Source organism: Sus scrofa, chromosome 17 (genome assembly GCF_054392235.1).
Source record: "Sus scrofa isolate SSC_HxYL_T2T_F1_AM1 chromosome 17, Sscrofa_HxYL_maternal_Yorkshire_Landrace_v2.0, whole genome shotgun sequence".
In the NCBI taxonomy this organism is placed as follows: domain Eukaryota; kingdom Metazoa; phylum Chordata; class Mammalia; order Artiodactyla; family Suidae; genus Sus; species Sus scrofa.
Window position 1 is genome coordinate 13,529,395 of NC_139399.1, and position 25,608 is coordinate 13,555,002.

The window sequence follows — 25,608 nt, forward strand, 5'->3', positions numbered from 1 at the left end:
CAAGGACCCATAATAGCCAAAACAATAATGAAAGAAATTAGAGGACCCACTTCCCAATTGAAATGTTAACACAGATTTAAAAGTAATTAAGACTGTGTGATACTACTGTACAGATAGATACATAGATCAAAGGATAGAATTGAAAGTCCAGAAATAAAATATCATATCAAGTCAGTTGATTTTCACCAGATCCCAAAACAGTTTAATGGTGAAAGAATATTCTTTTCTGCAAACGTTTCTAGATTTATTCCTAGGTTTTTGCTCTTTTTGATGGAATGGTAAATGGTATAGTTTCTCTAAATTTTTTTTTCTGATTTTCATTGTTAAGTGTATAGAAATGCCATCAGTTTGTGTGTTGACTTTGTATCCTACAACTTTACCAGTTTTCTAGTGGTGTCTTTAGGGTTTTCTAAGTATAGTACTATGTCAATTGCAAACAGTGAGAGTTTTACTTCTTCTCCAATTTGGATTCCTTTTGTTTCTTTTAAACCTACCTAAAAAGACAAAAGACCTGTACTCTGAAAACTATAAGACACTGATGAAAGCAATCAAAGATGACACAAATAAATGGAAAGATATACCATGCTCTTGGATTGGAAGAATCAATATAGTCAAAATGACAATACTACCTAAGGCAGTCTGCAAATTCAGTGCAATTACTGTCAGATTATCAATGATATTCTTTATGGTACTAGAACAAAATATTTTAAAATTTGTATGGAAACACAAAAGACCTCGAATAGCCAAAGCAATAATGAAAAGAAAAAAAGGAACTGGAGAAAATCAGGCACCCTGAATTCGGACTATACTGCAAAGCTACAGTAATAAAAACAGTATGGTACTGGCACAAAAACAGAAACATAGTTCAATGGAACAGGATAGAAATCCCAGAAATAAAGCCAAGCACCTATGGTCAATCTATGACAAAGAAGACAAGAACATACAGTGGAGCAAAGACAGTCTCTTCAATAAATGGTGCTGGGAAAACTTGACAGCTGCATGTAAGAGAATGAAATTAGAACATTTTCTAACATCATACACAAAAATAAACTCAAAGACCTAAATGTAAGTCTAGATTATATAAAACTCCTATAGGAAAACAGGCAGAATGTGCCTTGACATAAATCACAGCAACATTATGTTTGGTCCACCCCCTAGAATAATGACAATAAAAGACATAAATAATCCAGTGGGACCTAATTAAACTCAAAAGCTTCTGCACAGTAAAGGAAGCCATTTTTAGAAAACAAAAAGACAACTCACAGAATGAGAGAAAAATTTTGCAAATTACTCAACTGACAAAGGTTTAAAATATACAAATAACTCATACAACTCAAGAAAAAAACAAAACAACCTAATTGAAAAGTGGGCAGAAGACCTAATTAGACATTTCTCCAAAGAAGACATACAGATGGCCAACTGGCATATGAAAACATGCTCAACATCACTATTAGAGAAATGCAAATCAAAACTACAATGAGGTACCACCTTGCACCAGTTAGAATGGCCATCATTAACAAGCAAAAAAAGCATGCTAGAGAGGATGTGGAGAAGAGGGAATCCTCCTTCACTATTGGTGGGAATGCAAATTGGTACAACCACTATGCAAAACAGTATGGAAATACCTCAGAAAAGTAAATATAGAACTACCATATGATCCAGCAATCCCATTCCTGGGCATATAGCCTGACAAAACTTTCATTGAAAAATATGTATGTACCTGTATGTTCACTGCAGCGCTATTCATAGTAACCAAGACATAGAAACAACCTAAATGTCCACCAGCAGGTGAGTGGTTTAAGAAGATATGGTACACATAAAGAATGAAATACTATTCGGCTATAAAAAATGACAAAAGAATACCACTTGCAGCAGCATGGTGCAACTAGAGTCTCTCATACTAACTGAATTACATCACAAAGAGAGACAAACACCATATCATATCACTGATATCTGGAGTTTGAAATATGGCAGAAATGATCTCTCTGTGAAACAGAAACAGATCATGGACATGGAGGGCAGACTTGTGCCTGCCAGGGTGGAGGGGGAGAGAGAGGGACTGACGGGGAGTTTTGGAATGGTAGATGCAGACTGTAACATTTAGAATGGATGAGTGATAGGGTCCTGCTATAAAGCACAAGGACCATTCTCTTGGATAAGGAACTGATGGGAAATGGAAAAAAAATTATAAATTTTCATTATTAGTCATTGATTTCTTAGATAATAATAAAGAACAAACAACACAAGGGAAAGTAGTTAAATTGGACTTTATTAAAATTAAAAATTCTGAGTTCCAAAGGATACTATCAAGAAAATGAAAATATAATGGGAGAAAATATTTCAAAATCTATATCTGATAAGGGGTAGTATTCAGAATATATGAAGAGCAGTTAAAAGAATCAGAAACAAAAACAAAAAGATAAACAACTGAGTTTTAAAATAGGCAAAGGATTTAAGTATACATTATCTAAAGATGATATACAAATGACAAACACATAAAAAGATGCTCAGTGGTTAACGAATCTGACTAGGAACATGAGGTTGCAGGTTCAATCCCTGGCCTCACTCAGTGGGTTAAGGATCCGGTGTTGCCATGAGCTGTGGTGTAGGTCGGAGATGCGGCTCGGATCTGATTTTGCTGTGGGTCTGGTGTAGGCTGGCCGCTACAGCTCCGGTTAGACCCCTAGCCTGGGAACCTCCATATGCCACAGGTGTGGCCCTAGAAAAGGCAAAAAAAGACAAAAAACAAAAGAAAACCCAAACCCCCCAAAAAAAACCCACCTCCTACTCTCTTATCACTGTTCATTGGGGAAAAGCAAATCAAAACCATACTGAGGTGCGACTTCACTCCTACTATAAACGAATATAATTAAAAAGACAGGTACTAGAGTTCCCACTGTGGCTCAGCAGTAACAAACCTAACTAGTATCCATGAAAATGTAGGTCTGATCCCTGGCCTCACTCGGTGGGTTAAGGATCTGGTATTGCTGTGAGCTGTGGTGTAGGTTGCAGAAGCAGCTCAGATTCCATGTTGTTATGGCTGTGGTGCAGACCTGCAGCTGCAGCTGTGATTAGACACCTAGCCTGGGAACCTCCATATGCCGCAGGTTAAAAGCAAAAAAAAAAAAAAAAAAAAAAGGCAGATACTATCACATGTTGGAGATGTATAGATATACAGATATTGGAACCCTCACACATTTCTTATCAGAATGTAAAAGAATACAGTTCCTTAGAAAAACCACCTGACTGTTCCTCATATGATTAAGCATAGTGTAATCATATGACTAGAAATTCCACACGCACATAGATATATATCCAAGAGAATTGAAAGCATGTGTTTACACAAAAAATGTGTACTTGTATGTTCATAACAGCCCAATTTGTAATAGGTAATAAATGTAAACAACTTACATGTTCATTAACGAATGAATGAATGAATGTGTATATAATGTTATATAGCATAGTACATTATTTATTCATAAAAAGAATGTGGCATGAGGTATTGACTCATACTAAAACATGAATAAGTCTTGTAAACAGTATTCTAAATGAATGAGGCCCAAGACAAAAGCCACATATTGGATGATTCTACTTAAATGAAATATCAAGAAGAGGCAAATTCGGGGAGAGAAATAAACAGGATTAGGGGAGGGGGAAAATGGGAGTGACTGCTAATAGATACGGGTTTTCCTTTGGGGATGATAAAAATGTTCTAGAATTAGATAATAGTGATGGTTACATGAGTATGTGAAAAAGCACTGATTATACCCTTTAAAAAGTTGAATTTTATGGAGTATGAATCATATCTCCAAGCTGTTCTTATTGATGAACCATTTTGTTATATATTTAAATAGTCCTTTATGCCTTGACTGAAACATAAAATTATGCATCAGGTTTGCATGCATTATACATAGATACTGAGAAATACTCTCTACATAAAGAAAGCCCCTTCCCTTCGACCTCTTTGGTCCCTTGGCCTTTCTTCAAAGCAGTTCTTTTAAGTTCCACATTGGTCTCCAGGTTGCTCTGAAAATTGCTCTTTTAAAAAAATTTATAATGCCAGAAATTACATAACTCTCTTATGGAGTACGTTATCCTTTTTATGGTCTTTCTCAAACACAAAAGTAAAGAGAAAGCTTTTATTACTGCCTTTTGAAAGAAAGATTTACTTAGATCCTGACAAGGCTCTAAACTGAACAAGTGATCCTACATGTAGAGTGCGGTTTTATCTTCAGTGACACTATTTAAACACAGTATAAATTTTACTGTTCTAATATTTCATATGCAAAATCATGTAGGATACATTTTCCCTTATGTCTTCTCCTAATAATAGTCTTGGTGTAATGGGATGGAGAATATATACTTTTGTTACTTATTTAATACATGTAATATGAAAAACACAGCAAGTTAGGTGGAAACCAGTTTTAATCAATCCTGTGCATTTCTGTGAATATTAGTGATGAATAATCTAATATAAGGAACAGTAAATTGGTAAGAAAAAACTAGACATGTTATTGTTATGATTTAGTTATTTTTCTACACCAATTTTGGTTATGTTTAATTTTGGTGATAATACGTTAAAAATGTTTATATCTGAACCCCCCCCCATACTCTGCTAATATAAAATTGTCGAAGGTGCAGGACTGCCCTTTTAAATATCCTTGGTACTTTGATTTATTTTCTAACCAAATAATAATGTATTTGACATGAACCTTGATTATACAAACAAAGTGCATCATGCAGTTTGATTAATCGTATATTCCTGTGCAATGGAATTTTTCCAGGATCATAAAAACAGCTCCTACTCCTTGAGATATTCTATACACAGGCATAAAGTGCACCTTTATTAAAGAATGTAAACTTATGGAAAATCCTAAAATACCCTCAGTTAAAAAGCTTCATTTATTTATTTAACATTTATTAGCAATATTATTAGTTTTTTAACATGAAATTTTTGTAAGCCAGAATTCTTGATTGTGGCAGGATAACCTCTAGAGAACATATTAGGTTCTCTGCAAGGATGGGTGTATAGTGTTTTCAATATATTTCTCTCTTACATTCGTAAGAAGGTGATGGGCCACAAAATCACATCATCAAATAAAGTTGTATTGAAAATTGAAAGAAGTATTGTAAAAGGCATAAGCTAAACAGATCTGAAGCACTGTTAAAGACCCTCATCACCTAATGACTAGATTTCTGAAACTGCCTCCACATAGGTCTCATCCTCCAGTCTGTACCACCTTGTCCATTCTGATAAATTAATCTTCCTGAAATACTTTTTTTTACAAGACCTATAAATCTTAATGATCACGCTTATTAGCACTGACTTAACATATTTTATATGCATTGTCTCATTTAGCCTTTACAATGGCCCTAAGAGGTAGGCAGGACAAATATTTTTACCTTTAACAAAGAAGAAAACCCAAATACAGAGATATAAAATTACTTATCAAAAATAGTTCAGGAGTTCCTGTTGTGGCTCAGTGGGAACAGTGTCTGGTCTCTTGGGTTAGAACACGGTGGAAGATAGTATTTTTTTTTTTTTAAAAAAAGTACATATGTGTATGTGTGGCTGGGTCACCTTGCTCTATAGCAGAAATTGAAGGAACATTGTAAATAAACTATGATAATTTTTTTTTAAAGAGCCAGTGTATTGTCCATGAGGATGTGGCTTTGATGCCTGTCCTTGCTTAGTAGGTTAAGGATCCAGTGTTGTGGCAAGCCCAGAAACTTCTACAGCTATGGCACAGGCCAGCAGCTGAAGCTCCAATTTGACCTCTGGCCCAGGATCTTCCATATGTTGCAGGTGCAGCTGTAAAAAAGAATAAAATCAAAAAAATATAAAAATAGTTCAGATACAAATAGGTTTAGGGTGAAAAGAGTGGAAAAAGTCATATCTGGCAGATAGTGATCCAAGGAAAATAGGCTTCATAGCAATAAACATATATTTTACAATGTTAATAGTGTCAATTTACCAAAAAGCTATAACCATACTAAATGTGTACATAGCTAATAATTAATAGCTTCAAAATATATAAAGTGAAACATGTTAGAGATATAGTCAACTACAAATAATTTGCAGATAGTAGTCACAATAATAGGGATTTCATTATATCTCTGTCAGTAGTTGATACAGCAAGTAACAAAGTAGTAAGGTTAGAGAAGTCCTAAAAAACACTAATTGCATTTATAGAATACACAATAAATAGTAGAATAATACACATTCTTTTCAAGATCACATGGATCATTCACCAAGATAGACCATATTCTGGGTCATAAGGCATACTAAATTTTAAAAATTGAAATCAAACTGTTCTTCCTGGACAGTGTAGAATTAAAATATAAATGGGTAGTAGAAATATATGTGGATAATCTAAATATATGTGAAAATTCACATCTGTAAAAAGCCCATTGGTAAAAGAGGAGGTCACAGAAGATTATAAATAACTGAGCTAAATGAAAATAACATACAGTATTTCAAAATATAGAAGATGTGGTTAAAGCAGCACCTAGAAGAAAATGTGTAGCATCAAATACTCTATTGGAAAAGAAGAAAAGTCAGATATCAATAACCTTCCATTTAAACAGCTACTAAAAGGAAACAAATTAAAGCCAAAACAAACAGAAAAAAGAAATAGTAAATATGCCAGTATTATATTAATGGAATTGAAAACAAAAATCAATAGAAAAAAGATCAATAAAAAATACAGGTTTTTGAAAGGATAAATTTAATAAATAAACTGATAGCTGGACTAGTCCAAAAAAGAGAAGATACAGATTATCAATATCATGAATAAAAATGGGGACAACTGAACAGACTCTGAGGTTTAATGTTTATAGATATTAGGAAATATTTTATTTCCTTATGTCTTGCAACTTAGATAAAATGGACAAAATACTTAAAATCTACAAAGTACCAAAGCTCCTGAGGAGGAAATAAATAATCCAAATAGTTTATGTGTATTATAGAACTTGATTTATAATTTAAGTTTTCCAAAAATGAAAGCTCCATGAATAAACGACTTCATTGGTAAATTCTTTAAAAATAAATATAATTTAGTGCAAACTTTTCCTGGAAACAGAAGGGGAATGGATCTTTCCCAGCTCATTTTATAATGGCATAATTACTTAGCTACCAAAACCAGAGAAATATTTCAAGATAAACCAACTCCTAGTCATTATACCATCGTTCTTGAGTATAAACACAAAATTTATCAAAACAATTTTATTAAGTAAAAGACAGTGACACATATATGGATATATAATTTTATTAAGTAAAAGACAGTGACACATATATGGATATAACAATTTTATTAAGTAAAAGACAGTGACACATATATGGACAGTGACACATATATGGATATAACCCACACATAACAAAGTGGGTTTCATTCTGAACATTCAAGATTCATTTAACAGCTGCAAGTCAAAAAAACAATGTAATTGGCCATATCAGTGTACAAAAGAAGCAAAATGATACAATCATTTCAACAGATGCAGAAAACGTTTAACCTTCGTTCATTATAAAAACTTTCAACAAACTAGGAATATAAAGGAACATCTTCAACCTTATAAAGGGCATCGACAAATAATCTATGGTTAACAATAAAGTATGTTTATTTACCAATTCAAACACATTAAGTTGGTTTCTGTTTTTGGTGATTCAGAATAGGTTCTATAAATATTCACATGATGATTTTTGTGTATACAGAAGTGGCTACTTCTCGTAGGTAGACATCTAAGAGTGAATTTTCTGGAACAATGATAAATGTATGTTTAACTTTGTTAGAAACTTCCAAACTGTTTTCCCAGTTTGCACTCCTACCAGCATTTTCAGAGCATCTGAGTTCTGTGTCCTTGCTGGTACTTGGTAGATTATAGAGAATATCCAATATCCCACTGTCTTTCAGTGCCTCATAGGGATCATTGCTTCAAGGATTCTTAAATCCCTCCAGGAGGGATCTTTATACATTGTGGATAAAGGATTTTCTGTGAGGTTTGATTTTCCTGAGGCGTGTGTGGCACTCTGCTTGCTGGGCTCTTAGGTGATTGCTAGAGGGCTTGATCTCTCAATTTCTGGAGATGCTATGTTCCTGTTCCTTTAGATAACTCTCTGCTGTCGTCTGCTCTTTAGTCTCTGATATCTTTTCCTGTCTGGTGACTTTAAACAGAACTTCCTGGATGTTCTGTTATTAAATGTAGTGAGGAGACTTAGAAACAATTGACTACTGGCCAGTGATTATAGTTCTAATAGCTGCAGAGCCTCCTCTTGTATTCTGTATCACTTGAAATAGTTGGTTAAATCTTCCAACAGGTATTACCTGTGAAAGGCGCATGGTCATTCTAAAAGTAGCAAACCTCTTCCTTTAGATGTTTGATGCTTTCCTATAGGTTGCCAGGTGATTATTAAAGAATAAGAATAAAGAACTTATAACAGTCCTTTTAACTCTCTTCAGAAGATGGGTTTTTTTTTATTAATGGGTTATTTCAGACTCCATGGAGTTTGAATATTCAGATCCTTGCTGTTGCAGGTCCATAAGACACTTAAGCTTATTATGCATATTCAGAATATTTGCAGATAAACAATGGCATAGAGCACTAATCTTGTCCTTTGTGGAGAAATATACACTGCTCAACTTTGAAAATTAGAGAATTAAGTGTATTATAAAAATTATTTGTTTTTTTGGGGAGTTCTATTACATATTTTTATAAATATGGAAGTATTCTCTTATTGAATCATTAATTACCATGGTTATAATGCTACCAGTAACATTTGTATAATAGATATCTTCTAATATTACTGGAGATTTTTGAATGTAAAACTTCAAATCACACAGATGTTTGAAAAGTGCAATCAGTAGCAAAATATATATATTCTATTCAGGGTTTTTCAATACTGCCTGAAATTTTTGAATTAAAAACTTATACATGTACAAAATAGATATACATGTACAAAATAGATACATTCAGTAGCAAAAATCTTGGTACATATTTTTGGATCCAAACCAAACATGTCCTGAGAGTTCCCATCATGGTGCAGCAGAAACGAATCTGACTGGGAACCTTGAGGTTGTGGGTTCAATCCCTGGCCTCGCTCAGTGAGTTAAGGATCTGGCATTGCCATGAGCTGTGGTGTGGGTTGCAGACCCCACTTGGATCTGGCGTGGCTGTGGCTGTGGTATAGGCTGGCAGATACAGCTCCGATTAGACCCCTAGCCTGGGAACCTCCATATGCTGTGGGTGCAGCGCTAAAAAGACAAGAGACAAAAAATAAAACAAAAAAATAAAAAAGGAAACATGTCCTAAAAAACATTTGGAATGAAGCGCATGGAGGGGATATGAAGTAATACCAGGGTTTTGTCTTTTTTAGGGCAGCACCTGTGGTATATGGAGGTTCCCGTGCTAGGGGTCAAATCAGAGCTGTACCACTGGCCTATGCCATAGCTACAGCAACTCCAGATCTGATCTGTGCCTGTAACCTACACCATAGCTCATGGCAATGCTGGATCCTTAACCCACTGAGCAACGCCAGGGATTGAACCTGCGTCCTCATAGACACTAATCAGATTTGTTTCCGCTGAGCCACAATGGGAACTCCTCTTTTTAAATTCGTGAGGGAATGGATGATACCGATGATACTGTTGACACTTCAAGCACTATGGCATTTGAATGCTTTTCTGACAAGGGGCATTTAAGCCTGTGATTGGTCCAGCAGATGTATTCTGTTTGTTGTCTCCTGACTAGTAGCAGAAGAAGGGTAGCAGGACAAAGGCAGAAGTGGAAGGGGAACAAGCCAGTGCCTTGGTTCCTCCATAGTCTGTGTGTTCTCTAGTTATCTTCATGTGTAAAACTAGTGTCCCAATTAAGTTGTGAGATGCTTAAGAAAATGGGCTTTGGCTTGCCTCATTAGCACATACAGTGGGAATCAGATAATGGTGGAATTGAAGTGGCCACAGTAGGAGTTTCTCCATCAGTACGGTTGCAGGGGCAAATGAAGGTAAGGTCTTGCTCCTATGCAGACACCTTTATTTTTACAGGCAAACCCCCTCCAACTGTCTACATTACTAGCAACCATTTGTTCACCATATCTGGTGGCCTTTTATCACTTCTCATTCTCCATACTCTGCAATATCTAGTACTGTTTTCTAGTTCCACCATCTTATAACTCATTCTACTTTTGGTCTTCATAACAACACACCCACTGAACATTCTTCTATACAATGAGCTATTTTCTTTTGTGTCTTTAACATAGCTCTCCCTTCAGACTCCATCCTTTGGAGCAGTATGAGATTGTGGAAATAATGCAATTTTTGGAGCTGAACAAACTGTTTGATTCTGGGCTTTGACAGTTATCTGAATGATATCTCTGAGCCTAAGCGTTCTCAACTTCACTTATTCCTTCTACAGCACTCTTCCTTTCTTTAGGAAAGGATCTGAATTTCTGACCTATGTCATTTTCCTTGCCTCCAAAGAACTTTTTTTTTTTTTAAACATTTCTTGCTAGGCAGTTCTCCTTACAACAAAATTTTCTCTATTTGTTTGTTGGATAAGGTCTTTATTTCTCCTTCATTTTGAAGCACAATTTTGCGGAGTGTTAGGTTTTTGTTTTCTTTATTTTTTTCTCTCTACATTGTAAATATTTTACTTCATTTTCTTCTTGTTTGTATGCACTAGTAATGTATGTTCACCATGTCTAGGAAGGGTAAATATCAGGTGTAAAGAATAACTAAATTTTATAGACTTGATATTATGGGCAAAAAAAAAATGAGGAAAATACTTTTGATTTTATTGAAATGAAATTATCATTGTGATAAAACATTAACAAGACTAAAGTGACTAAACTAGAAAATTTTATTCCATAATCTATCTACCAATGTCCACTTAAACAAATTTCATGTTTCCTTGGATACCAAACAATTTATTTCTACCAGTGGAGTGAGGTTCTTTTTGCCCTACATCCCGGTACAGATTTCATGTGTTCTCAACAAAGATACATGATTTGAAGCTCTTGTAGCCTGAAAGTATGACAATTACTTGTAGATTTTCCATTGAAATTATAGTATATGCATAATAAGAAATATTTAAACTGATCACTGAGTCAGTGCAATGTTTTTGCACCTGGTATTGAATTAGATGACTTATTTTAAAAAAAAGCAGTCCTTGGGAAAAATTACCCATTTACCATTTTCCCCAATATCAGTTCTTTCTCTTAACCACTACACTGTTTGAAGGAAGGGATTATATATTTAATTGTTTGTATTTAATAAGCATTTCAGAAGATGCAGTAGAAGTTATTCTCTGTTAGGTTACTAGAGATTCATTTTTCTCTCTAGATTTCTAAGAGATTCTTTTTTGTGAGATTCTGCTAAACCTCAATGTGAGATATATTGGAGATGGTAACCAATGTTTAGAATTAAACTCTTAATCAAGGCTGAGGGGCAGTGGATACATGCTGGTCCTTAATCTCCAGACAGTGTTTCAGGGAGGAAAAAAAAGCTCTGAGGTAAAAATAAATTGGGATGAAACACTTGTTCTGGTAATACTGGGTTTGGCATCAACAAAATTATTTATGGATAAATTTGAAGTGAGAATAATACGGAGTGAGATTCTTTCTGCCCTTATCCACAATACAAGTGTGTGTGTGAAGAAAGAGCTAGAATAATGCTTGCAGCTGTAGTATCATCTTCAAACGGAGATGATGCTAATGTTAAGTGAAAGACTGTAATCAAGCCACAATAGAAATCACAACTATCACCTAAAGTCAGCATGTTAGCTTGACGGATGGAAGTCCCTTTAAGTTCTGGGGCTTTCTCAGCGAGAATAGCATGGATTCAAGGAGGAGAGCCATAATGGTCCTTCAGAGAACACGTATAACAACCCAGGACACTTCAGAGAAGGATGGGGTTTGGGAGGTGAGGATGGAATTCTTACCTTTGAGCCACTATAGAGGCTCAGCCAGACGACACTACTATGTATCCCTAAAAAACTACCTGTTAGTATCAGAAACACTAACAAGACTGATCACTATATAGTTTATTGCATACAGTATATGCTTATAAACACTCATTGATAATGAGGATGTTAGGGTAAGAAAGGAACAAATGTAATATTACTTTCTAAGATATTTGACAGGGATAGAAATACTGCCTAAGATGCTGTTTACCTGGATTGTGCCAAAATGGTACAGAAGAAGCAACTTGGAATATCTGGATGATTAAAGAAAAAAAGAAAGAAAGAAACAGCTTTGGGAGTCAATGGAAAGATATTTAAGAGTGATTTCAGGAAAAAGAAAATTGGAAACATCCCCTATAAACATGTTAAAAATGCATTTCAAAAAAGGTAGTTACCATGATACTTATATTTTCTATGATTGCTAAGGAAATGTTACAAAATTACAAAGGTATTAATCTGAATTTTGTCAATGAAGGAAATAGTGGACCAAGTCACTATCATTATACCAAGATAATAATGCTTCTCATTTATATTCTTCCAGAGCTGCTCTAGAAATTCAAGTTGTATTTGTAGCAGGGCCTGGAAGCAGACAAACAAAGTATTGCCAAGTGTAGTAATTGGAATTTTCTTAATGACACAATAATAGATGCCCAGAAAATTGCTGATTGCCTGGCAAACAACTGCTCACTGGCCAAATAACAACTCAGGGCTTGTTGCCAAATTAGTAGCACAAGACTGCTGATTCATTCCCCTATTCCACCTGCAGCCTTTCCATTCTCCATTTTTGACAGATATTTAATGAGGACATGGGCATACAAATACATTTTATAAACTATTATAAAAATAAACAATTCTGGGATTTTGTATTGGACTAAACTTGGCTTATCAGATTCAACAAGACTGTGTGTTGAAAATATTAAACTGTTTTGGATGTGGTTTGAAATACAATTATATTTTGTATATTCTTTTTTATATCTTAAATTTTTATATTAATATATACCTAAGTCCCTAAGGTACTTTTTTCTTCCTTCCATAATTAATTCTAATTACTCCTACGTGTGTACCATGTATAATGAATGCCATTTGGTCCTCTTTTAGTTGCTGGATTACAAATTTATTATGATTGGCAGAAAAGTTTTCTGAAAATTGTATAAGCCATTTTATTTTTGATTTGTTTACGAAGCAAAGAATCCTAAAAATGTTCCAGTTTAAAAAACTAAACTACTGTCGGCAGGCTGACCTATTTTGATTTGGACTTCTCTGTATTTTAAGGTATGTTTATCTTGGAATGGGCCTAACCTCTCATAATTCTTGCTGGCCTGTTCCCCTGCTGCCACCTCCAACTCCAGGTGTTTATGGAAAAGTTTAGCACTTTAAAATGTTGATGTGTCTGATAATGTCTTCATTCAGTTATTTTAAGCCAAGCAGAAAAGGAGCTGCAGCTGAACACCTGGCAGCTTTACTCTTCTTATTTACTACCATGACTGGAACACACATATATACAGAAATAATCACCTACCATGTTTCAGACCTTCCCAAGGGTGTATCGTACTGGAGATGGTGCGTAGTGTCAAGAGCGTGGATTCCAGAGTCAGACTGCTACAGCTGCAATCTTAAATCTGCTGTATGCTAGCCTTGGGAGGTTGCTTAATCTCTCTAAAACCCAGGCCCTCAAACTATACAATGGAAATAAAAATGGCATGGATCACATGAGGCTATTTTCAAATTAAATGAGGCATTCAGTGTAAAAAAATGTACTGGAAAAGTGACTGGCACATGGCATATACTCAATAAATGTTAGCCATTTTTAATCCCCACAACTAAAAAATGGTAAGCATTATTTTATAATTCATATATTAAAAATTTATCCTTTAGAAGTATACAATATAGTGATTTTTGTATATTAATAAAGTTGTTCAACCAGCACCACTAAATTCAGAATATTTTCATCACCTCAGAGAGAAACCTTGTATGCATTTGCTGTCATTTTCCATTGTTTCCCCCTATCCAGTTTCCTAGTAACATTCATCTTTCTATCTCTGTGGATTTTCTTATTCTGCACATTTAATATAAATAGGGTCATACAATATGTGGTTGTTGGCTTCTTACACTCTTACACTTATGGTATTGTTTTCAAGTTTCATCCATGTTGTAGCATACATCAGCATTGCATTTTTTTTCTTGGAAAAATAATATCCCATTGTATGGATATACCTTGCGTAGGGTGTGGAATTGAGCTGCTGCTTGATTCCAGATTCTTCTTCTTTATGTGGAAAAAGTTTTATCCCCTTCTGGGTTCACAGTAAACTTTCTTATATTGCTAAATATGTGCTCATATGGCACCTGGCCAGCCCAGCAAAGTATCTGACCCCACCTCCAACCTCTGCCTGTACCTGGGAAAGAAGTGGGGTCTTGCCTGTAACAGGAGAGGGGTGCATTTAGTCCAGTTCCCTATGTTGGCTGTCAGGAGGGACTGTGGTTTTGGAAGACAGGGACACACTATAAATTCTGATCTTAGAGCATCTCTTCTTTCTGTCAGTAAAGCATGTTCTCATCAATGCTTTGCATGTTAAGTCTGCCTTGGTCTTGAACCTGTAGAGGATGCAATGGTCCAGTCTGTGGCCTCCTGCTTCTGGTCTTCTGCAGTGTTATAATCGTTGCCATTTCTCATGCTGTAGGAGTCCTAACCTGGGGTTTTGGGCTGGATCTTCCTGCTCTACAGTTTATATAGGGGCGGATAGGAAGGAAAATAGATATAATCTTATTTATATTTAATGCTTTCATTCTATTGCATAATAGAAACATGAGCTGTCTGGAAAATGTTTAAAATGTATTGGCATTCAGCTAGAAGGAATAGCTGAGATTTTCATTAAAAATTCAGACTCCATCATTGGTCTGGGGTGATGAGGTGATTAATAATAGTATCTGAAGTTGTTCCTAACATAGGTTATCAGTCAAGATTTCTCCCAGTTATTAGGAACCGGAAATCAGAACTATTTATGTCATGTTCACTGGCCTATAAAACGAGCAGCTTGGTTACCTGTCTGGGTTTAGAGATCCAAAGCAGAAATAATATCAAAGCTGAAACCATGACTGTAATATCTGTGGTCTTGTCAGAAAGGGCCTGAGTTTATTATGGGTTGAAATGAATCCACCTTGCTCTAATCAGGTGGAATTGACTAGGAATATGGCCCAAGTGATTCTTAAAGGCTGGAGCTGTCCTCATTCCAATTTTCATTATTTAAGGGTATCCATATAATGCTTTTAAATTTATTTTTTAAAGGATCTCAGTGGTGTTCTTTTTGATCTTGTTTTTGTCTCAGAAAAGCCCTTAACAAATGGAATTATGTTCAGTGCATGTTGGGAATTTGTCCAGTTGGATCAAGTGTCAGGTGATTTTAGGCCCTGAGTGAGCTAAAGGCCTATAGGAGGAAAATACTGGAAGATGCAATTTTTCACAATGGGCTCCAGTCTAGTGCTGTGTCAGACAGCCTGGAGGGCCCCAGTGCCTCACCACTGCTCCTAAGGTCAGTAGCCACGAAGTTGCATCAGGATCATGTTCTTCCATTGTGATCAAAGCTCAATAATTCACGTTCGGGATTCAACCTCTAACATAAACCTTTATAGCATTTCAATCAAGGTAGAATATTTGGCATTTTAAGAGTGATTATTCCAAAAAGGGGTTTAAAAGACTTTTCCACAATTATATACACAACCCCGTAATGATCTTGTTTTCACCTTTTTTCCCCCCAGATCTGCTGTTGAAATAAATGGCACCATATATGTGTCCATTTTAACCTTGTGATATTATAGATTTTATTTCTCTCAATAGATTCAAAAGATAAGTACATTTTTAATTTAAAAAATTTTAAATTTTATTGGAAAATATTGACTTAAGTGTTTCCTTAATAGTTTAAGGAAAACTATTTTAACATAATCCTACATCCTTTATAAAGCCAAAGGTAGTATTTTGGGGGAAATGTAGTTTCAGTGATGGATGATAGACATGAATTTACATCTCAGATTTTTAACTACTTTCAAAAAAGATTTAGACTTTGCTTAAATCATACCTTGAGATACTTTATTTTTTTATTATGTTTTTTTTAATAATTTTTTTTAATTTTCCCACTGTACAGCAAGGGGGTCAGGTTATCCTTACATGTATACATTACAATTATATTTTTCCCCCCACCCTTTCTTCTGTTGCAACATGAGTATCTAGACAAAGTTCTCAATGCTATTCACAATAGCCAGGACATGGAAACAACCCAAATGTCCATCGACAGATGATTGGATTCCGAAGATGTGGTATATATACACAATGGAATACTACTCAGCCATAAAAAAAATAAAAAAGAGATACTTTATTTTATTGATAAAACTTAATGTCTGAAAATACTATTTAAAAAACGATTTGACTAAGGAGTTCACATTGTGGCTCAGCAGGTTGCAAACCCGACTAGTATCCATGAGGAGGCAGGTTTGATCCTTGGCCTTGCACAGTAGGTTAAGGATCCAGTGTTGCAGTGAGTTGTAGTGTAGGTCTCAGATGGGGAAAAAAAAATTCAACTATATTCTAGTGTAATAATGTAAGTATGAAAAAATAAGTGATCACTCAATCAATAAAATTTAAATGTTTTTTGGGCCTGTTATTTCTTCAAGGAATGCTTTCTTTTTCTCTTCATTTGTAGTTCTTTTACATTACATTGGTATGGAGATCTTTATTATCTGGAAGGTCAATAAATTTTTTTTCTGTTTGCTTAAAACACGCTAATGGAAACGTAGATTTAATCCTGTACATGAATTATCAATTTTAAAATAAATATAATATTACAATAAAGACTATTTACTAATGTTAATATTCTGATGCTGGTTCAGTCTTTGGTTTTTCTGAGGCTCTCTTTAGAATTAGTGAGTTTAATATTTCTAGGACATCAAGCCAAAGAAGTAAGGACTGAGAGGTGGTCATCCTAAAATAGGATATGGTTTATAGAGAGTTATTCTAGAAGTATCTTAATTTCCAAGGCAGGATCATGACCCAGAGAGGTCTTTTTTTTTTGGTCTTACAGGGAGACTAATTTGTTGGGTCTAGAGGGGTCTGACCCCATGGGAACATATTTGCCCTAAGCATCTCGGATAGTGGCTTGATTCCTCCAGTCTGTACCATTGGCCTTCCATCAAATTGAGATTATCATCGGTCATGATTAAATGCAAGCTGCTGTAGGTTAAGAAGGTAAAATTTTAACATTTTAGCCCACCTGCAGCTATGCTGAAGTATCTGTGTCATGAAAGAAGCAATAGGTTGGGGTGGGACTAGACCTAACCTCTTTTAAAAGCTACCTGGTGAAGAGTATAAGGACTTATAAGAAATTTATCCCTTACTAGTTTTTCACATATGGAGTCCACCATTGTTTCCTTTAATGCTTATAAACTAAGCAGTCATTCCTTGATTTTGAACTAGTCCCTTTGTCCTTAAACAGAATAGTCTTAAGAATTATTTGTTCTTCCCGTATCAGTTTATCCTGGAATGCGGATGTGTGAAAGTGGAGAAAGAAAGTAAAATAATGTCTGTTGAGTATCTACTATGTGCTATATATACTAAGCTTTATATTTTACATAAATATTTGTGTTTAATCTTATGATGAAATTGGTTAAAATCATGCCCATTTTGTAGATAATCAAACTTACAATGCAAGAGGTGAGGTAACCAATACAAGATTATATCATCAATTTTTGGTGAACTTGAGATAAAAACCCTGTTCTTGTCCTCTGAATGCTAGGTCTTTTGAAATTTCTGTTTTCCTCTTAATAGTACATTCTGAATAATAGAATAGAGACTTTAATTTTTACTTCTTAGAATATTTAGCAGAACTAAAATCATAGCATATGAAGATAACTTGTTCTCTCAAAGAATGTTTGTTAGTTCAATGGTAGCATGACATTATTCTCCCAAGAAATCCTAAGAAAGCTAACAAAAACAAGTATGTAATGATGTGGGAAAGACTATACATATTCTCTCTCTTTCTCACAGAGAGAGAAATCTGTGGCATTTTAGTGCCTCCAAGCTCAATAACTTGAGAATAACTTAGAGCTACTTCCAAAAATATTAGATAGAAATCATTTACCCTGGAAGTAAAATAATAACTTTTCAACAGCAGTTTGTATTTGTATGCAACCATTTGGACACTGGAGAATCATTTTCCACACATGAAACATTTTGCTCATTAATGGAGAACATTTGATTCATTGCACATCATAGACCTTTTGGCATTTTGTTAGACAAATAAACTTAGGCTCAGTTTGATGGAAGAAAAGTCACGTGTAGAGATGCTACTTATGATCAAGTGTGACTGGTGCCATAAGGAACTATAATTTGTCAACCTCAGTAAGAATTAAGAACTCTGGGCTATTAATTCTGAAACATGACAGGACGTGTATTACATGTTGCTTAGAAATATGGCTGATCAAGTTGATGGGAAAATATGATTTAAACATCAGTGGCTCCTTTGTAGTTTTCATTTTGATACTTTATGAACACAGTTTCTTTTTTGGAATTTTCAACCCTGCTTTTGAAAGGTATAACATCTAGTTTCCTATATACATATATTGCTACATATTTATTAATTCAACAAATATGTATTTACCTCCTACTGTGGATCTGGCTCTATGCTAATGATTGAAGCAATGCATATGCTGCAAATGCTCTGGAAGTTTGATGTTTTCATTATTACAGTTTATAGTCCAGGGCAGATATTTGGGTTGCCACAGATGTGTTTTCATTTCTAAAAGTGGCAGTCACTTCAGTTCTGTGCCATTATTGAGCATATGCTCAAAGTAGTTTTGTTGCCAGATGATCTGAAATTGAATTGCCCATAATGAGTTGTTTTGCATGTTAATATTTAATGACATGTCCAATATCATCACATTTGTAATATAATGAAGTTATATATTCGATAATTAATGTTATAATTTCTAAATTTTGAGGCTTTCTTCTGCCTTATCTAATATGTGAAAATGAACTTACATACACTGCTCTTTCAAAAATGTATAAAAATGCTTTGGTATGGAAATAAAATATCTTACTAGATCTACTTTCTCTCTCCCACCTACAAATTTGTATTCAATGTTGGGTCTAGGCTATTCATAAGTGGGGTTTCCATCTCCATTTTATACAGTCTTGCATTCTGAAATCTGTCTTTTCTAGAGTAGTTCTTATAAATCTAGCATTTGATTCAAATATAGTTTGAGTCACTCACACATACTCTGGGCATGATGTTCAAATTTGATTTTTTTACTATGTATTACTAAAAACCAGAAAGTAGGTATGCTTCATTACTTGAGAAAACATGGATTTAACACTTGCTCAGCAAAGCTTTATGATATTGCTATTTCAAATGATTTTGGTTCATTGATATATATAAAACTAATTGTAAACTTGTTTAAGTATATTTTTATGAGAGGTATAGGTACTAATCTTTTAATGCATTTTTAAAAGTATAGTTGATTTAGAATGTTGTGCCAGCTTTTGCTGTACAAAAGTGACCCAATAATTCATATATATATATATACCTGTATATATATATACACACACACACATACCTATACATATGTATGTCCATGTACATTTATCATATAAATACATTCTTTTTCTCATATTATCTTCCATCATGGTCTGTCATAAGAGATTGGATATAGTTCCCTGTGCTATACAGTAGGACCTCATTGCTTATCCATTCTAAATGTAGTAGTTTGCGTTTATGAGCCCCAAACTCCTCATCAGTCCCACTCCCCCCTTCTTGGCAACCCCAAATTTGTTCTCTGTGAGTCTGTTTCTGTTTTGTAGATAGGTTCATTTGTGCCATATTTTAGATTCCACATGTAAGTGATATCATGTGGTATTTGTCTTTCTCTTTCTGACTTACTTCACTTAAAATGAGAATCTTTAGTTGCATCCATGTTGCTGTAAAAGCCATTATTTTGTTCTTTTTTATGGCTGAGCAGTATTCTGTTATATATATGTACCACGTCGTCTTAATTCATTCATCTGTCGATGGGTATTTAGGATATTTCCATGTCCTGGCTATTGTGAATAGTGCTGCAGTGAACATAGGGGTGCATGTATCTTTTTGAATTATAGTTTTGTCTGGGTATATGCCCAGGAGTGGGATTGCTGGATATTTGATTTTTTTTAATATTTATTTATTTTTTTTTCATTTTTGGCTGCCCCATAGCATATGGAATTCCCAGGCCAGGGATCAAATCCAAGCTGCAGTTGTGACCTAAGCCACAACCATGGCAACACCAGATCCTTAACCCACTGTGCCATGTGGGGATTGAACCTGTATCCTACTGCTCCCAAGATGCCACCAATGCCATTGTGACACAGCGGGAACTCTGGATATTTGATTTTAAATATTTCAGGATGCAAGTTTACCCTCTGTACTTTAAATTTGTACAGTGTAGACTTCACACTGATTTGAACTATCAGATACAAAATATAATTCTTACCTATGATGCTTTGACATATTTTTAAAGTCTTGAAGGTATCTTTCTGTAATTTAAGCAATAGGCTTATACTACTTATTCACCCTAAGAATAGGTGAATGTCCTCTTATTAATTTTCTGTATCCATGTGCAAGTCTGATTATAGCTTGTCCAAAGATAATAATATCAGATAATGGTATAACAAGACTAGCAATACCAGTGAATTTTGTGGGTTTATAGGTGTAGCCAAACTCTATCCTCTATTTATGAGTAAAATCCAATACAAAGAGAATAGCCAAATCTGGCTTCGAATCCATGCTGGTCATACATAGCAGTTGTCTGATCTTGATCAAGCCACTGAATCTACTTGATCATCTTTTTCCTAATTCATTAAATGAGATTGATAGTTCCTATAAAATCTCTGCATGTAATAAATGACCAAAAATGCTTCTATTCTGAGAGAGTCTCTATTCAATACTTTATCTATAAATGGGAACAAATTTTCTCTTGCTGGTTTGAGTAATCTTGTATAACAGGGAAGCAAATTTTGACACAAAAAGGAAATTTAGAATAGAGAATAAAGGATAATTCTTTTCCCCTTTTTGTTAAGACGTTTCTATTTCTTGTGTCCTACTGTAGTAGAAAAGAGAGAATCAAGACTAATATTTTGAAATAATACGGTAGAATACTTCAGAATCTGGGGATTCCAGCATCAAATGTGGGTTGAAGGCATCAGTGCCTTAAAGAAGTGAAGAAACTAATGGTTATGAGTATAATCTCATGGTTATCCCTCCACTGCAAGATTGTCCCTCCTTCCAGGGCTCATTAAAGGTGAACAGCATCATGAGCTCCTCAGTGCCTACATGAAGGCAGATGCCAGTACTGGCCTTGATCATACAACTTTGACTCTATCTTTTAAAAAGATGATTGGTAATCCATATTTTTACCACATGTTTCCAGAGCCACTGATTATCTTTGGTAGAAGCATGCTCATAAGTAAAATGTTTTGGAAATTTAATTCATTCATAATGTTTATTGAGACTACCTTTAAGTTTGCTGCACTTATTCATAGCTTCTAATTTGAACATTCTGAGTTCAGTCTATCTAAATTTGATGTATAAACATTTTTGAGCTCTGTCGAGTGATGGTGAGAAAGGAAAGGACATATTGTTTATCATGGGCAGGGTATGTATCATGAAGACTAATTCTGATCAGTGTAAAGACAATCATGGTAAGCTTCATGGACATCCCACCTCATTATCAAAACAATTATTGACAAAATAGTTGCTATTGTTTGAGGGGCAATGAATGCCTTAGCAGTTCTATCTACTCTGTTTTTACCAAAGTTATTCTTTGGTTCTAGGCCAAACTTCTCAGATCCAAAGGGTCCTAGAAAAGGAAAGTGGGACTAAATACCCAAGTTAAGACTAAAGAATGTTGGCATTAACAAAGTGTAAATTGGTGTGGATAAATTCTTGGCATTTATGCTCAGTTCTAAATGTAACTGGATCATTCTTATCTGGAAGTACGACTTGAGAGCATAAGAGGAATCTGGCCAGAGCCACATACTGGCATGAGTATGTCAGAAATACCATAAGCACCGGATTTTTTACAAGGCGGTTATTTCATTGTTTGCACATCTGGCTGACTGGGGGAAAACATGCACTTGTGGGAAATATATGGAAACCATTCTTCTTGATAAATAAGGAAATACTTCAGTAGAGATTTAGCATTAGATTCTTACTTTGTCTATGTTATTTTCTTTCAGTAATAACATTTCACTTTTTCTTTGCTTATGTTAGGGGAGATAAGACAAGTTTTGTACAACAACACTTGCTTTTCTATTTCAACAAGCTCTTCTTAGAATATGAACTAGGAAGCCACATACATTATTTCTACATGTTTCCGACTGTGTGGAAAATTAGTATTTTGAAGCTTCAGTGTATTACATATAAGTAAACACACCTCATTCATCTCACAGGTAACACTGTTTCTTTTGATAAATGATTTGATCAGGCAATAAAGCAATAGAGAAAATATTTACCTTCGAGAGAGTGTTCTATTATAAGCTGCTATTTCTCTTTGCTAACGTACTGCTTTAACAAAATATTTCTCATTTAAATTCTGGAACACACTCATTTTTCTTAAGTATTAAATTGTTTCTCTAATCCATTCTGTGTCCATAGGTGGCAGTGATCTTTCACTGTTGCAGTGGTTTGGATTTAAACATACTGGATTGCAAATGGAAGGGGAATTTATGAGATGCAAACAAACCTCAGGAGCCTGTTTTTGGGTAGGTTCTTATAGTTTTATGAAAGTATGATGATCAAAATATTGTTATGAATAAGGGTAAACCTCTGTCGCTAGCTTTAAGTGTAGTGTGCTCTGTCCTTCTATCTGATCTGGAGCCACCAGAGGCTGCTGAGGGGCATGTGGGGTGTGGGATCACCATCTCTAGTACACCAAAAGCAAAATAACTGACCATTGAGCAACATGTTTCTGATACCCCTGCTTCAGGAGGTCATAAATGGCTCAGCATTACTGTAAACACTTTATTGTTAATATGCAGAATTTATTAGGTTAAAGACATGATATTTTTGTCTTTTATAAAATTAGCAGTTTTATGAGTGCCATTATGATTCTCCAGATGCCCTGAGTAGGACTTGTTACAACACTGGTGTTGATGCTCCATATATTTCTGTTTTCGCGGAAACTCTGGGTTTAATCTTCTGTATGATAGAAGCCATTCATTAGAGAGGTTTGTTTAGCATTTAATTTTCTAAAGAATTTTGTTGTTGTTGTTAGGGAGCCAAAAATACACAAGACTTGTGGGGTAGCATTTTCTTAAATGAATTAACCAATTGGAGTTCATGAATATGTGTCAGCTAGGAGCAGTAAGACCTGACTACATTTGGTGCATTCTTAGAAAATATTAGCCAATGTTCTAGGGTCTTCAGATTATTTGATTCTTTTAAATCCATGTAATAACTACTATTTTCCACTGATTCTATGTTGTATAGTTTAAAAAATATTTTTTGTAGTTCTAAAATTAGGATATGTCTTAAGATTTATGATTTCTTGTAATTGCTATCCATGGAGGAAGCAGTTGAGATATTTGTTGTTACCTGCACATGTGAAAACATCAAAATCACCACCCTTAAAACATGCAATGTCAGGAGCTAATAAAGAAATGCCAGGGACAGTAAATAAAAAACTGTCTAATTCCTGAGAGCCACATGGTTGTTGGTGGATAATAGGATCAGTGGTGAGCCACACAGTTTAGCAGCATGCCTAAAGCACGTGTCAGCAGTAGCTGGTTCTATAACGGAAAAGCCAGATGACCCAGTGATGTTTATTTGGGCTATGGGTTTCTGTTCAGAGGTGTTGTACCATTAACACTATGATAGCACAATGGACAATGCTATAAGAAAAACTCAGACATTGGCAAATCTAATTGGTTTGGAAGAGTTCGAAAGTGAACATGAAGAAGTTTTAGTAATTTCCACTTGCAGTTTATGTTGCTTATATTTTCCTTTTTATAGCTGTATGAGTGGTATATGATTAAAATGCATAATTAATTATAAAAGTTTTTTTCAATAAACAAAAAAAATAAAATCCATAGCATTAAGAGAGCTTGGTGTCATATTTTAATTGGCTCTGGTTTTCCTTCCCATTGGTGTTTAAAATTTTGTCTAACTCTTGAGAGCTTTTAAAATTTGATATCAACAATATTGTTATTGCTATTTTATGTAGATGAAGAAATTGTGACACAGTAACAACTAGAATTTAGATTCAGCCTGTCTCTACACATGATACCTTTATACCTTACCGTTTCTGGTGAAGTAATTACAGAAAAGGTTTAACACTTTTTTAATTAAACCATTTATAGTTAAGTTGTTACAAGTCATTTTCAAAATTCTGTTCTCTTTTCTGAGTTCCTATCTCAGACCATGATACTAGCTTCTGTCCCTCTAAAGAGAAGCTAAGAAAGAAAGTTCCATCCTTTTCTTACACCTCTATGGTTCCTTTCTTTTCAAGTTCACTGAAGCATGTTTAGTCGGAGAATCCAACTCAGTACAGAAATGGAAGGAAACCCATTTTTGCTGCTGAACCAAGTTGCACTCTCATCCAGAAGCTATATTATTAAAGCAGGCACTGTATTTTAATTCCCTTCTGGCTCCTATGCAGAAACTCCACGTATGGTTGCACAGGTTGTGTCTATTCTTAATTGGTTCTGCTCCTCCATCTATTTTTAATCAGTTGGAAATCTACAGGGGAATGTGGCTGAAGGATTAATTCCTTCCAATCTTCTAACATATTTGCCTTTCTAAATCTATGCCAGAGAAACAAAGATATTTCATTTCATATTCATTAAAAAAGTGTATAAAGAGAAAGTAAAAACATCTTTCATTTTATATCATTCTTATGAAATATGACAAAGAAAATAGGTTAAAATGAAAACTGTTCCTTGGGATCTTTATATCATGTAATGTCAAATATTAGAAATCAATTCACTTTTTGTGAGCTTCAAAAACAGACATGTAACCAAGTTTTTATCAATGCAGTATTTTTCATTTCAATGTAATATGAAGGTCTGATTTCACCCAGGTATGTGATCTGGAAAAAAAAAAAAAAGCATGGAAGCTACATATTTTGTATGTATCATATATACCACATCAGGTTAATCTAAAACCTAACCATTTTCTTTTCTTTTTTTCTATAATAGCTTTACTCCAGAATTTTAAAAACAGAATCCTATAATCATGGATCATTACTTTTGAGTATCACCTTTCTCTTTCATCTTTTGGAAACAATACTATTCTGCTTTTCGTTAACACACACAACCAACCTTTATTTTTAGCCCTAGAGCTATGAGATAACAAGTTTTGTAGAAATATTTAGTTTGCCATAAACAACATTATCACAGTTACAATTTGAAATGAAAAGAAAGACTACATATGCATGGAAACTCAAATTGATGACTTACATCAATGCAACTGTGAAAGTTGGCAAATGGGACCCCCGTATTCATGGCTGACAGTCCTGTGGTTTTATAGCCTGTGTCCTTGCACATGATTTTCCATTATTCTCAGGTTTGACTCATAATTTATTAATGGGGAAAAATAGTTCTCTCTTACTACATATTCACTATTTGCCATTTTTTGAATTCCA

At 34.6% G+C, this 25,608-nt stretch overlaps 1 long non-coding RNA gene across 1 annotated transcript in view; it reads left to right on the plus strand.

Moving 5' to 3' along the window:
* LOC110257446 (uncharacterized) overlaps nucleotides 1-25,608 on the plus strand; it is a 425,451-nt gene that overhangs the window by 200,056 nt on the left and 199,787 nt on the right. Inside the window, exon 2 of the long non-coding RNA XR_002340035.2 lies at nucleotides 22,623-22,729. This is a non-coding gene — a long non-coding RNA (uncharacterized LOC110257446). The remainder of the gene's footprint in view (nucleotides 1-22,622; nucleotides 22,730-25,608) is intronic.